The 14,291-nt window shown below is 36.7% G+C and overlaps 1 protein-coding gene across 4 annotated transcripts in view; it reads right to left on the bottom strand.

Moving 5' to 3' along the window:
• The window catches only part of HIVEP2 (HIVEP zinc finger 2), a 151,581-nt gene that overhangs the window by 132,597 nt on the left and 4,693 nt on the right, over window positions 1-14,291 (bottom strand). The gene's annotated exons all lie outside the window — the stretch shown is intronic.

The following is a 14,291-nucleotide window of genomic DNA, read 5'->3' as shown; positions in this document are numbered from 1 at the left end:
AAGCAGCATGTTACCAGGCTCAGCTGCAAAGTACCGTGTGTGACTAGAAACAATATTTGCTCAGGAGCCGTGCTGCTCTTATTTTTCCTACGGAGCTCGTGTAAGGAATACTACTACAATACAGAAACACACTAAGCTTTCTCTGCTGCCTGTACTTCCATAAGCATCTGGAAATGAAGCCTTATATATTTTTGGATGCTGTGGAGTAAAACACATCTTGTGAATGCATTACGGGGTAAAAGTAGAGGGTAAAATTACAGGACTCCCCTGTCAGATATGGCTGACAAACCAGCAAAGCGAAAGCAGATGCTTCTTTCCAGTTTCACCCTCTGTTTCCGAAGCAAATAAGGGCCCAACTTAAGGCAAACAGTGAAGGCACAGGAGTTGTGTTGGTGCATGCAGGAGTTTAGCATTCAGTAACTGATTCTCTCCCAGGCTGGCTGGCTGAACCTAAGTAAATAATTTGTATACTTACTGGCAAGAGCAGGGAGAAGCTGGATTGCAGTCCTACCTACCATTACTACCTTCTTAAGTTAAACATTAAAAAGACTTTTTAACAGTAAGCATCATTAAGAATTCAAATAGACTATCTGGGAGGTTTTAGAATCCCCATCACTGGAAGTTTTAAAGAACAGATTAAACAGCTATCTGTAAGAAATGGTTTAGTTATAGCTCATCCTCCCTTACGGCAGGGGGACGGGTAGACTTAAGGTACATTCTCATGCGTGAGATAAATCCTAGACCCCATTTTCATTAGCCTCTCAACAACATGTCAAAATATAATGATAAATGCAGTCATTCCACTATCGGTATGTCCCACTACCTACCTCACCGTTGTGTCTAGGACACCTCTGTACACTGAATGAGACAGACCAGGTGTGAATGTGTTCAGCTGACAAATGTTGATTTTCAAATAGTGGCACCTAATTTAATGTACCTTGATGAAAAAAAAAAGGTTACAAGGAAATTTTTTTCCATCTCTCATCTCATACTACCGTGATCAGCTGAAAAAATGATATTTTTGCTATCTTTCTGCTACCATCTCCAGGTGGTAACATCAGGAACTGAAGTCAACCTTTCAGCCCTGGAAGCGCTGAGTGTTAGAGCTGAAACTAGCAAAACACCAGGACCTATCTTGAAGTTGTAATAAACTGTATCTTCCATGAGACATATGCAATGCCACTGGCTTGCCAAAGCATCTCATTTTACTGAAAGGTCAAAGACAATATTTTTTATAATCAAACTTTTTAATTGAACATTTTGGATATACTTTGACAAACATATTCTACAAGAATATGAACTGGTTTGGTTACTTGCTACCCTTTCTTTTTGAGTTAAATGGTTCAAAGATAGCTCATCTTGAAAATTCAGTGCACAGATAATACGAAGAATTTGTTATATTAACTTGAAGACTTAATCCTGAAAGTTATCAGTCTGGCAGCAACCATCTCCCTTTTCTGTATAAAAAAAAGCAGGCCAATGAGTCTTTGCTATTGGCAGTATCTTGCAGTATGTAATACACAACCTGAGGAAGAAAATCTGATTTCCACTCTTCATCAAATCAAACAAGCATTAACTTTAGTAAAGACAGTTTGGATTAATTCAGAGTGAAGTGCTCAGAATCTGATCTATTCTGGCCCATACGAATGTAGGTGATAGATCAGGATCTGGCCCATGTCATACATGGTCATATACATGTGGCAATGTTCTCCTAAAAGAAGGAGAAAGGGGACAAAACCACAAAACCTTCAATGTGCTGGAAGAATGTTTCCATTGCGCACCTGACAAGCATCCTAAACAACACAAAAGAGATTCATTAGATTTTCTGAAATCTATGCATAAAGCACTATGCGTATTCAGAATGAGCTTGGTCAACTATTTTTAGCCTCATATCCAAAAAATAAAGAGCACACAGTGTTGGTACTTTCACCTGCACTGAGATAATTGCCACACAGCACAACAGCAGCATGAGACTAGGTTGCACAGCCATTCAGCACAAATGCACACTATTACAATAGGCATTTTTCATACATACAACACAATGCTTGTTAAAGAACAGATAATAAATAAGGAACAGCATTTTTTTCATACAACTATCCCTGCCCTGAAAGTTAATCTTCAGGTAATTAGGTCTTACTGCTCCGTTACTTGAAAAACTGTACTACACCATCTTTAGCATGGTTTGACATGAGAAAGTGCCATCTGTTCTTTGCAGTATACTTCATATTCAAATACAATCATAACATACTAAAAAAGAGCTGTATCTATTGGGCTTTTTTCATTTGAAGTTTGAGACTTGAAGCACATGGATGGATGTAAACTGCAAACTGGTATCATTGTTAGTGATATGGTATGCTGGCAAAAATACATGCTTTTCCACTCTAAAATAACAATTGGTTGCAATATTGCACAAGTGCATATGGAAAGCAACTCACTTTTAAATAAAATCGGTTACCTACAAAATATCTTACACCCTTACAGAGTCCTACAAACTTAATTATATTTTCACCCTTTACAATCCATATGTGTAATAAAGCCGTTATATTGTATCACTAGGGAATCGGATTAGTTATAAGGCTTTTATAATTCTTCCCTTTCCATTTGAAAGAATGCCTGAGAAGTACAAATGGAAAAGCCATTATCTTGAAATTTTTTGTTGAACTCTCTCAAGACTGAAGGAATTCTCCCCAGCAGTCCCATAAACAGATAATTAAAAATATGCTATACTGCTTTTATGAGGAGAACAAGGTAAATAAAGATAACAACATCCAAATTGCCAAACATCCAACAGCAGGTAATTACAGATCTTTAAAATATATGTGGAAGAAAAATAGCACAAGCTTCTCAGTTACAGTTGCCTGAGAGGTACAAACTTTTCTAAGGACAGGACAGATGCCACTACTACTGTCTGAAAATCTCACTAAATAAAAATGTGAGGACTGTATCATGCTGCGAATACATACATCTCCACTGAAGAACCTGAGTGCTACTTTTTTCCTTTTTTTGTTTTGTAACAAGATCTTAAGTGTTCAAATGTCTGAGGCCAAAACCTATTCTGAGATGCCTGAAGAGTAGGAGATGACACATGAATCTTCTTCTCTACAACATATACCCAGCAAGCAGCCAAAGGCAGGGCAGCAACCTGTCACAGAGACAGCACTGAGGCCGTGATGCTTTGCTAATCTGCCCTTGCTTGCCAGTCAGGCCCTGCAACAGGCACCTGGTAGCTCTTGCTCTGAAAGCTATGAACTACACACAAGCTGAGGGCTTGGTTTTCATTGCAAACCTGGTACTGGCCAAAATACAGCAGTACGTAAGATGCAGCAGGGGAGACGACCCACTGTTGAAGGACACGATCCAACAAGGAGGGAAGTCAAAGCTTTCAGAAACGAGTGACACGTCCCTCCTCGTGCATCTTCTTGTCCACTGCACCCTAGGCTGCCCCTCTGACCCTCTGCCCAGGGCTAAGAGGCCTCCACTGCCACCACCATCAGCTTCCTCTCCCCACACCAGCCTCTCCTCCCATATAGCTCAGTGGGTTTCCACGAACGAAGCTCAGCCTCGCTTTCAGAAGCTACTGCAAAAATGACACATTGCGAAGAGAAAAATATACTGTCATTATGTAGTAATGTGAATTTTAGATGCAAATATAAACTTACACATTTAAGATACATTTAAGATACATGTAGATATACAGAGTGTGTGTGTGCACATGTACATGTACATGTACACACGCACACACACACACACACACACAAATGAATATATGGTAATGATTTTGTTAAGTGGAACCAAAGCCCTGAGACAGTCTTTTATAAATACCAACTTAGGATGATTCATTGGACCAAACAAATTATGTCCTGGCAGTTAAGTAGGGGAAAAGGCAAGCCCTTATTTTGGGGATCAGTCAATATTAGTTATTTATTTCAAGTGCCTAATCATGACAAAGCAGATCTGAAACCTATGTTTAAGAACCTGCAGTTTTCAACAATAGACAATCTAATTTCAAGAAACCAAAGCAATTGCTAAAATATTTACTGAAATTGCTTTCATGGAAACAATGAGAAAACACTATAAAAATGTTAAAAATATTAAATCAACTTGACTGCTGCTGTATCTCATGAATTCAACAAGATCCTAGGCAACAATAATATTTAGAATAAATATTTTTCTTATGGGAATAGCATTTTCACTCAAATTGACCAGATGATATCAATTAAAAAAACAAAGATTAGATACAGAAAACCCATCTACTGAGTCAAAAATGAAACTGTACTCCAGTGAGTACAGTGCTTACTTAAGATAATGTTTGTTTTTCTTTTCAAAGATCTTCTTTTGTAGTGTGTTTTCTATTCAGGTATTTTGAACTAATTACAATTCAAAAAAGGATGAAAACATGTCCAGTAACGCTTCAGAAAACACATACACTCCTCAATTAAAAATACTGTATACTTACACAAAGATTAATATATTAAAAATAGATCTAACATCAATTCCAAATTCTGCACTTAGGCTATATACCCAATAAAAAAAGGAAAGAAAAGAAAGTCGAGCGGTGAAATAAATAAATAAAAATTAATGATACAAAAATGTAGTAACTTTCTACGTAATATACCATCTGTTCCACAAGAAAACCATGCTGCAGCAAGCCACAGGGGCTATAGCTATGAAAAGCCCTTGCAGAAGAGCCAAAAACTGTAACGAGCAGTTTTGGAAGCTGCGGAAACTCATACTAGCCACCACAGTAAGGAGGCAGCCTGCGAAACGTTCAGTGCAAATGCACGAGCCCACTGTCAGGCTGCGGGAACCCGAGCTGCCTTAACACCCGCAGAGTTCCCTTGACCTTGAAAGTCCAGGGACAGAGTTTTAGAGCATACCGGCTTGGCCAGGTAGCACTGAGTAGCCGGGGCTGGTTATTCAAAGCAGCAGCGTTTTGCTACGTCTTCTTTACGGGAAGGTATGTTTTGACTCTAGAGTTACAGTCATAGTAAACTGGATTTCCCTAACTCCTCCACAGGCCATACCTCCATTGATGCTGCTTCCTGCTCTTTTATTGATCTCTTGTGTTATGCCTGCTTTCTGTTACGCTGTTTTATGTTATATGTTGTATATATTATTTCTGGTATATATAGCCCGGTATCTTGACAAACAGTTTAGGGAACACGGCACTAGGCATCCTCAGATGTGTGCTATCCGCAAGGCTCATGGAAAAGAGGAGCCAGACTCTTGCTCACTGCTGTGCGCCTTGCAGCAAACTTTGTACAAGTTTTCCAGCCACTCAGGCAAATAAGTGGTCAGACGAGACACAGATCAAAGTAGTATGGGGTGCTGTCTCATGGTTAGGTCGGGCAATTCCTTCCAGCTGGCAAAGGTGCTGCCACTTGGGATTACATAGCATGGAATTTACTTCTGCCTCTTGTATTATTATTATTCATTAGGTATGTGCTAAAAGGGTATCCTACCTTTCCTGCCATTGGTTGCAGTATCACACCACATATAGGGTCTAGGGCAAAGTTTGAGTTCTTAGAAGTATTCTTGTTAAGGCTTTGCTTTTGCTCTCCGTCACCATCCCGTGACCAAACAACAGAATCGCAGAACCCTCCGCAGTGAGGAGACCAGACCTGGATGAGAGGGAACTCATGAGCCAACACATTATCATAGCTCTCATTAATAAAATAATAAACTGTGCAATTACAGTGGCTTGTACGCATACCTCAGGGTATGCAGTAAGGCACAAATTTAGAAATGGAATGTTTCCAACAACCAACAACCTAAACAGGCAAGGATCTTTATCAAACAATTAGGTTACTCAAGAACTACTCCAATAACTGGCCCTTTTGCCCAAGGTTATATATTTTAAAATCATGTCATAAGCTTTGGTTGATCTGGGCTTTTTCCTCTTCATTTCTATCTGTAGTACTTAAAAAAAAAGGAAAAAAAAAGGAAAAAGAAAAAAAATAGTTCCTCTACCCTCTGATCAATCCTTCATGAAATTTGAAATTTAAATTTTTAAATTACATGTAAAAGTGAGAAAGTGCAAAGAGGAACCCAGTTATCAGTGATAAGCCACTTCAGTGCTACCAGATTTCAGATGGAAGACCATATACACAGGATATGCAGGTTATACAAGAATAAAACACTGTCCTAGAACCTTGCAATCTTATCGCAAGCACTGTTTCATTATGTTCTTTTTCAATGCTGAACAGCAGCAGGAGCTGTAAAAAAATCTAAATGTGTGTATGTATATATATATTTATATATGTATGTATATACATCTCAGAAATAATGCCACTTGAGACAAGATGGTATGAGACCTCATTAAAAAAAAAGAAATATCAAAATAACAGCATGCACAAACTGAAATGAAATGCAAGTTTCTCACATCTTTATCTTAACAAGCAGTCCCAAAACCAGATAGGTGGATCCCTGGTGAAATAAGAGTACAGGATAGGTAAGGTACAGTCCAAAATCCAAGCTCATAAACTCTGTTGGAACTATGATGCCTTCAGGAACCCAGTGAGTTTCTTTTTTTTTTTTTTTTTTTCTTTTTTTCCCAAATGAATTGTAACTACAAAAAAAAAAGGAAAAGGAAAAAGAAAAGCTGGAATTACAGCTCTAAGCCACTGTCAGTACCAATGCTTGTATCTAAAACTCATCTTGTATTCAAATCTTATATTCAAAAAACAACAAAATTACCTTGGGGTAGAGAATATATCTTTTCTCTTTCCCTGCAAATTACCTTATGCCATCTGGCAATGTAACAATCATTCCTGTTAAGAGTGCCCTTTGTGTTATATCTCCTCTGCCTGAAGTATCCAGAGGCTGCTTCCATGTAGACAGATTTTCCAATATTCTCATCTACTGTTATTGTATCCACTAAGGAGTAAAACTTGTATGGTGAAGGTTTCCATTTATATGCTGAGACAGTCAAGAGGAATACTACTTCAGAAGTACAAGTCCTTTCTACAACTATTGGCAAAATCCCAGCCCCATGGAAGTCGGTAAGAACTTGCTATTCTGCACTTTTATTGAAGCTAGGATTTAATCCAAAATGACAAGGCTTTCATTTTATTCACAAGAAAATAAACAATTTGCAAGGTAACACAAGGAGTCCTGAGCACAGGTTGGAATCATCTTCTTTTCAGTTTCGAGGCACTGACTTGAAAACCGTGGTATGAGGGCAAGATAGCTTTACTCTTGATACAGTAGAGACTGAAGGTCAAGCAACAAGATGGCAAATGCTAGCGTGATCCAAATGCTCTTTATGATGTCCTTCATTTACATGTATCTATTTACATAATCTATTTAGAGGGATAGTCTGTTCATGAGTTGACTTTCTGGTCACATATCCACAATGAGGAGATCTGGAACCAGTAGTTCAGCCACAGAGCTGAAGTGAACTGACTGACCAGTGAGGTGGAGGTCAATGAGCACTACACACAAGTCGACTGTCACGAATCACCAGTGACAGGGCCTCAGAAGTAATCCTTTAACCTTCTAGCTAGAATAAGAGTGATATGATTATGTCCTTCAGAAGCAAGAGGATAGGAAAAGAATTCAGAGTTCCTCTACTTAGAAGGCAAACATCCTCAGGGTCTACCAAGATACGACCTTGGCTGAATCAGTCATAGGCAATCACAAGAACCACACTCTGTAACTGGATGAATATTGACTCTTGCAGCATCATCAAGTCAGCAATGCACCAGGAATGGTGAAAAACTTTAGAAAGGTCACCTGGGCAGGTTCTGATTCCCCTCACATCAAAATAAATCCGTAACAGTCTGCTACAGAGAACTAGCAGGTCTTTTTATTTGTTTAGTAAAATGTAGCTATGTATATGCATTAATACATAAATCTGTGCAATAAATGCCAATATTCTCACATTAATAATGCAACTAAGTTAATTTACTTTAAATATTTTCTTTTATATTTAAATAATACCACAAATCAAATCTACATTAGCAGTAGGCCAAATCTTCCTCTCACTGACAAATAATGCAGACCTGCAAGCACTAGCTCTCACAAAATTATTCCAGGCATACAGTACTGCGAAGGAGACTGAATACAACTGGAGACAAAAGTTACAATTACATAAACATATGCAGTGTATATGCATATATTCACACAATTAAATATTTCTTCATGCAATATGGCAAACCTCTTCAATATTCTTTTGTAATCTGTTCATATTTTATGAGAAAACATCAAAGCAGTGGTGCCAAAAATGGCATTTTTTGGCTAAAATAAAAAAACAAGTATAATCTCATCATCTGGATGTGACACTGTCTGAATTACATAATGAAATTGGGAAGCATGGCACTCTGTTTTCTAGTGCATGAGTCTGTAAATAGCCACAAAATCTATTTATTGTGCTCTTGGTGTGCCAGACAACCCACTTGACAGAGAAAGGCTCAGTCAAAATCGGTTTCATTTACTCCCTTGCTTGGTGGTAAGTGCTTGAACTACTGACCAGGATCAAATGATGATGCAACTAAATTAAATCAAAACAGTGCAATAAGCAAATGAAAAGAAAAATACTTGCAATCACCGAGCAAGATAAGAAGGCATGCCTCATTGTATTCTGATGGAAAATTGTATGTGGAGAAGCCAAACAATGGATATTAGAGGATGCTACCACCGAATCCAAGATGGTGGCTTCTGCTGGGTCTTAGTTATTCGTCAAGACATGCTTTTATGACTTCCAAATCAGCAAGGATTTTAAAGACTGTAATACTAACATTCTGTAAGCTGAGGACATAATGCTAGAGGAAGACTTCATCTGGCAAGAATAACTTCTTGTATGAAATTATAATCCACTATCAGTCACATTTACACCTCCCCTTCCCGTTTTATTCATCTTCCCCTCTAGAGCTCGTTCTCAGCTAGCATACATCCAAAAATATATATTTAGCATCCTCGTTTTCTTCTTTAATTACTAAGGCTGTGAGAGAGAGAGAAAAAAAAAGATTTCTCTCATAGTCGCTCCATTTGTGGAAAATATGCTGCACTGAAGCCTTTGGAAAGGTCCACATACAGTAATTCCATTGTTCCACATGTGTTTCTCTTTCCTGCCATGCAGAGGGTGATCTGGGGAGCAATGGAAGGAAAATCAGACAGAAAAGTCACTTTGCTGTTACGCAGAAGAACAAGCAAAGACCCCAGATGCACCACTGTAGAGCATTACATAGAAGACTGACTGAAATTAAAGCAGAGGTTCTTTTCCTTACACTCTTTGAAAAGTGAATGTGTCCCGGTTAACTTATCACTATGAGAAGATCAGGCTCATCAACTCTGGAAACTGAAATCTGTGTAATTTAGAAGCTAAACAAGCATTTCCAGGCTACTGTATAAGTGCACCTTGTCCTTCCTCCAAGAGAGATGTTTCACAGGATCTGATATACTTCCAATCCCTTAACTATTACTTTGTCACCTCTCTGCCAAGTCTGTTCATAAAAGCAACAGAGTGATGAATTTTTGTCCTGATTAATTTTGTCCTTTTGTACTAACTAATTTAATGGAGTCACTGAAGTTATATGATAACAGTTTTCAACTAATAGTGAGCTGAGTTAAAAACTTTTGAAATTAAGGTTCTACATGTCATCTTTTCATCACTTCACATTTTGCAAACCACAGTGCTGCCAATAACCAAACAAACCACAGAAAGGTACTATGGGAACCTTCATACTAGTGCATATTCATTCCAGCTTACAACCTTACTGCTTTACAAAACATAGTTGTCTCAAATCTACCCTACTGATCACACCAAATTTGTAGTAATAGTTCTACTAAAGCATGGTTGATTCTGAAGCTTTCTACCAATAATTAACACTATCCACTATGATAAATTAGATCAGTTAGAGCTGAGTACAGATTTGTATATTTTTACATCAGTAATTAAGTGAATCAGAGATAAAAAAATAAAGATTTGAACAATACATAGCTAATAAATATCAAATATGACAGATAACTTTCTAGATCAACTTTACCTCTCCATCCCAATTTTACTGCCACCATACCAACCTACTAGAAATGTAATAATACTGTACTTGGCATCACTCCAGCTCTAAAACAAAAAAATCTTTGAGTTTTCACTTAAACTGATCCTCTGATTTCCTACTCAAACATATTTTTATATAAATGATAATTATCCCAACACATATCACAGATTTCTTCAGCTGTATTAGTAGTACCTTAGTAAGCCTGTATTACAATTCAGCTGTACCTCACAAACATTAAGAAATGTAGCCTGTCCATCACAGTCAAAATATCTACTGATTTCTATAGGAGTCTTGCCAGGATTGGTAGGACCAAGCACGAAATAACGGTATGGGCTACCAGTTCTGTCTGACACAATTTTACTGGGAATTTTTAAAATAATTATATTCACAAAGCTTTGCAGGGATGTTAGAGCAAAACCTCATTATTCTAAGAACCCAGTATCATGTTCATGATCTCTCATGGTGATCAAGATAAACTATCATAATGCAAAGCATCAAAATGTCTGACTTTATGGTTTAAAAGTTCATAGTTAAATATTATCTCTACTGGAGTCAGTGTATTTACTGACTTCAGTGGAGTTGAGATTTGATTCTAGGGATCTATGAATGTCCAGTCTAGGATAAATATCTTTCTTACTAAGAAACTATTTTGTCTCAGATGAAGCAGAAAAAAATATGGTTTTGTCTTCATAAATATAACTGATTTTAAACCCCAGTAAGAGCAGAAGTGTAATTGCTAGGCTGTTGCTCTTGGCCTTGTTTTCACACAAATTGTTAACAACCCAAACACATTGAAATAATACATTTTAGTAAAGTACTAGATACTCTTTTCACACCATAATGATTGCTCTGAAAACTGACTATAAAAAAGTTGACACTATCTTTATTTGGTAGATGATCTCTTTGTATTTAGCGTTCAGTTTTTCCCAATCATTTTTTTCTTACTTAGATGGGAAAATGTCAAAATTAGTCTCCCTTTGGTGTTACAGAAAACCATGAATTTGACTCTATTCTTTCTTTGCAATGTTAACAAAATAGTTTTATAAATTTAAATCTCAGGATGAATAGCAAGGGGCTCTTCACAGTTGCCACAGAGGATACAGTTATACATTATCAGCTTGCACAAATACCAGTTTAAATATTACTCTCCAGAGCATTTCTTTATCATTGGTGAGGCTTATACAAAAAGAAGTAAAATCATTCTCAAATCTCACATAAATTCACAACAGTTGGAGCAAATAAAGATCCTTTTTTTCAGCTGAGTGAAACACTGTAGCTGTCTTTGAAAGACTATGTACATGGAACTCCACGTATATTAGGAGTCTTCTAAACAGATTGCACTCAAAGTCATACACTGAACTATGAACGCCATTAATACATGCCAGCAACTCAGTCTCTATTGAATACTGGCTTTGCCTTGCAATTAAATAGTGTCATGTCCTGTTGTCAAGGAAGGGTAACCTCCACTTACTATTTTGTAATATTCTTTCTTCACACACTACAGGTGTTATGTTTTAATGCAAACCATAAATACAAAATACAGAGAAGTGGCCATCTGAGAATGGGCCATTTCCCTTATTTAAAAGGAATACAATTTTCAGATCTGTAATATAAATATTCAAGAAAAAAAGTTCTAATAAGACTAATTCTAATAAACCTGTTCTATTATTTTTTAAAAGATAAAGCTCCTTCCTGGGTAAGTGCAGATATTACTTTATGGGAAAACTGTTCATTAAATAATCTTATTTTAACAAAATTAAATAATCTGCTCTATTAAATTCTCCGAGTTGGTATCATGTTCTGCAACATGTAATTGGACATTTCTTTCAGCTTTTTAAAATGCTTATTAAAAAAAGCCCAGTATTTCTTCTTATTCATGAAGTGCTTGATAAGGAAAGCACCCGAGCCCTGAGAGTTGACCGCCAAGCACAGCACATAGAAATTCCATGCACACCACTAGCTTTTGGGGGGGATTAAGTTAGTCCAGTCAGGCCAGGGGCAATATTACAACCTCAGTAGCCAAAAAAGCTTTTTATATTAACATCAACTATATGATCATATCGTATCCAATATAGTCTGAACTAGGCAAAAAGTCACTATAAATCACAGAAAATAATCTGCTTTTTTCTGCTTTGGTCTTTCAGAAGCATTTTCTTACGAAGAGGATCAAACACTTTTACTGCATCACCTTTAAAAGGTCACCTGACACTGTAGTTTCAATTCCCTTTAGTTCCTGAAGTTTTTACGTTTCTATTAAACTGAACTACACATGCAAATTATCTAATTTCTTTCTCATATGACTCTTTATATGGAATTTATGATAAAACACTATCTAAAAAAGAAACTCTTTTTATAACTATCAAACTTCAAGTTCCTCTTGTATGACAAAACAGTAATTAAAGCATGCATTTTAAAAAATACTATACATTCTTTTTCTCCCTTTGGCAGGTGCCAGAAATCAGAGATTTCAGTTAGAGCCAAAGCAATCTATTACAACTCACTAAAGTTGCAATGAAATAAACTTATATTTTTAAAAAGAGACGTATTTTTTACAATTTCTGGAAACTAAAATTTTCCATATCAAAGAGTGATATTTTTCAGAATTGATTAATGTGTTAGTATAAGGCTGTCAATCACAAGCAAAAAAAAAATAATTTTACAGTAAGCATATAAAATGAGGTGCAATAAAATATATCTGTATGAGCATGAAAATAGCAAGTAAAACATTACCACCTATTTAAAGTTTCTGTATCATTTTTAGAAAGAAAAGAATTCTTTCTGCTGAGACTTAATCTACACTGACATCAGTAGGATGTGCATAACCCCCATAGAAGCTCAGTAAAATGGATATACTCACTCTACAAACTAGTCATACCAGCATAACCATGTATCAGAGGAATTTATATCAGATAATAAATCCATATTGGTGCACTGTATTACTTTAAGAATACTACCATCCAAGTGATAACTTTTTCTGTATGTAGGCAAGCCAAGCTCCCCATTGAGAGAAAGTGGAGAAAAACCAGATACGCACATTTGCTTTTTCACATAAAAACCTCCACTGACAATCTTAGGAATCAGTAAAAAAGTAAAAGGCAGCACTCAATTTCGAGAAATAGTAGATGAGGCACGCTCAGAACAGAATGAATAAATACAGAAATGCAAGCAGAGCTGTGGGCATAAACAGTTGCGGTCGAGACTTCACTGTTACTACTCTGGCATACAGAAAACAGTGAGAGACCATTTTGCAGATGTACAAGATGTAGCTGAAAGTCAAATGAAAGTAAGTGCCCAGAATCCGCACAACTTGCTCATGCTAAGAGGAAACTCTTACATTTAGACCATATTAACGATGGTGAGAAATTAATCACAAAATTTAAAAAAAAGCAAAGAGACTTTTAACTTGACAGGCAAAGATACATACGATATTTGTGTGCCTTCTGATTATTTCACATCAGGGATTTGGAAACACTGCATCAGATTGTTTCCCCTTCTCGTAACCCTCTCACCCCCTTTCCACGTTAATAGCTTTGTGAGAGATTTATGGGGAGAAATCTTACTAGGGACAACCCATTAAGAAAGAGTAGTTAAGGTAAAGTCAGTTGTTTAATTTATCAATAGAAGTCTACAGTGCGCAAATCAGAAGTATGTGGTGCCTCCCATTTGCCATTTCATTATAAAGCCAAAAACCATTTACGTATTTACAGAGATTAACATATTCAACTGCACTGATGAGCTCTTCAGGTCCAAGCAGAGGTTCACTAGTTGGTTGTCAGGGGAAAATTTCTAATGCTTCTACATGCAATAGATTTTTCTTCTCAGGCAGTTAGACAAGCACTTTTGTTAAGTCCTAATATCACTCCAGAGAGAAAAACATGCCCCCACTGAAATTCCTGTTTAATGTTTCCTGCTGAAATAGAAGTTGTTGCAAACTCTTATAAAACACTTCTAAGCATTACAAACCAAACAGTATAAAATTTCTATTTCCTATTAAAATGGCACAGACAGCTTGAAATTGTCGTCCTTATGTGATAACTCTGTGCTACTCTAATTAAACTGTAGTACCCAAAATTACTGACTGAAGTACACTAGTGAAAAATACTATTCTTAAATTCTCCTATCTAGCTTATTCTTTCAATCCCCTTGCTGTTGCTTCCGTTCTTCAGGAACTGCTAGATAGTTTCTTCCATTGAAAAAAAAAATCAGAGTAGAAAGACAAATAATTTTTAAAATGGTTGCTTTAATTCATAACACTACTTTAGAAATGCAGTGTAAGGAATCTGTTAGGAAAAA

Source organism: Rhea pennata, chromosome 3 (assembly GCF_028389875.1).
Source record: "Rhea pennata isolate bPtePen1 chromosome 3, bPtePen1.pri, whole genome shotgun sequence".
NCBI classification, from domain to species: Eukaryota; Metazoa; Chordata; class Aves; order Rheiformes; family Rheidae; genus Rhea; species Rhea pennata.
Note: the sequence above shows the minus strand (reverse complement) of the source record. Positions and strands in the feature narration are given on the sequence as shown.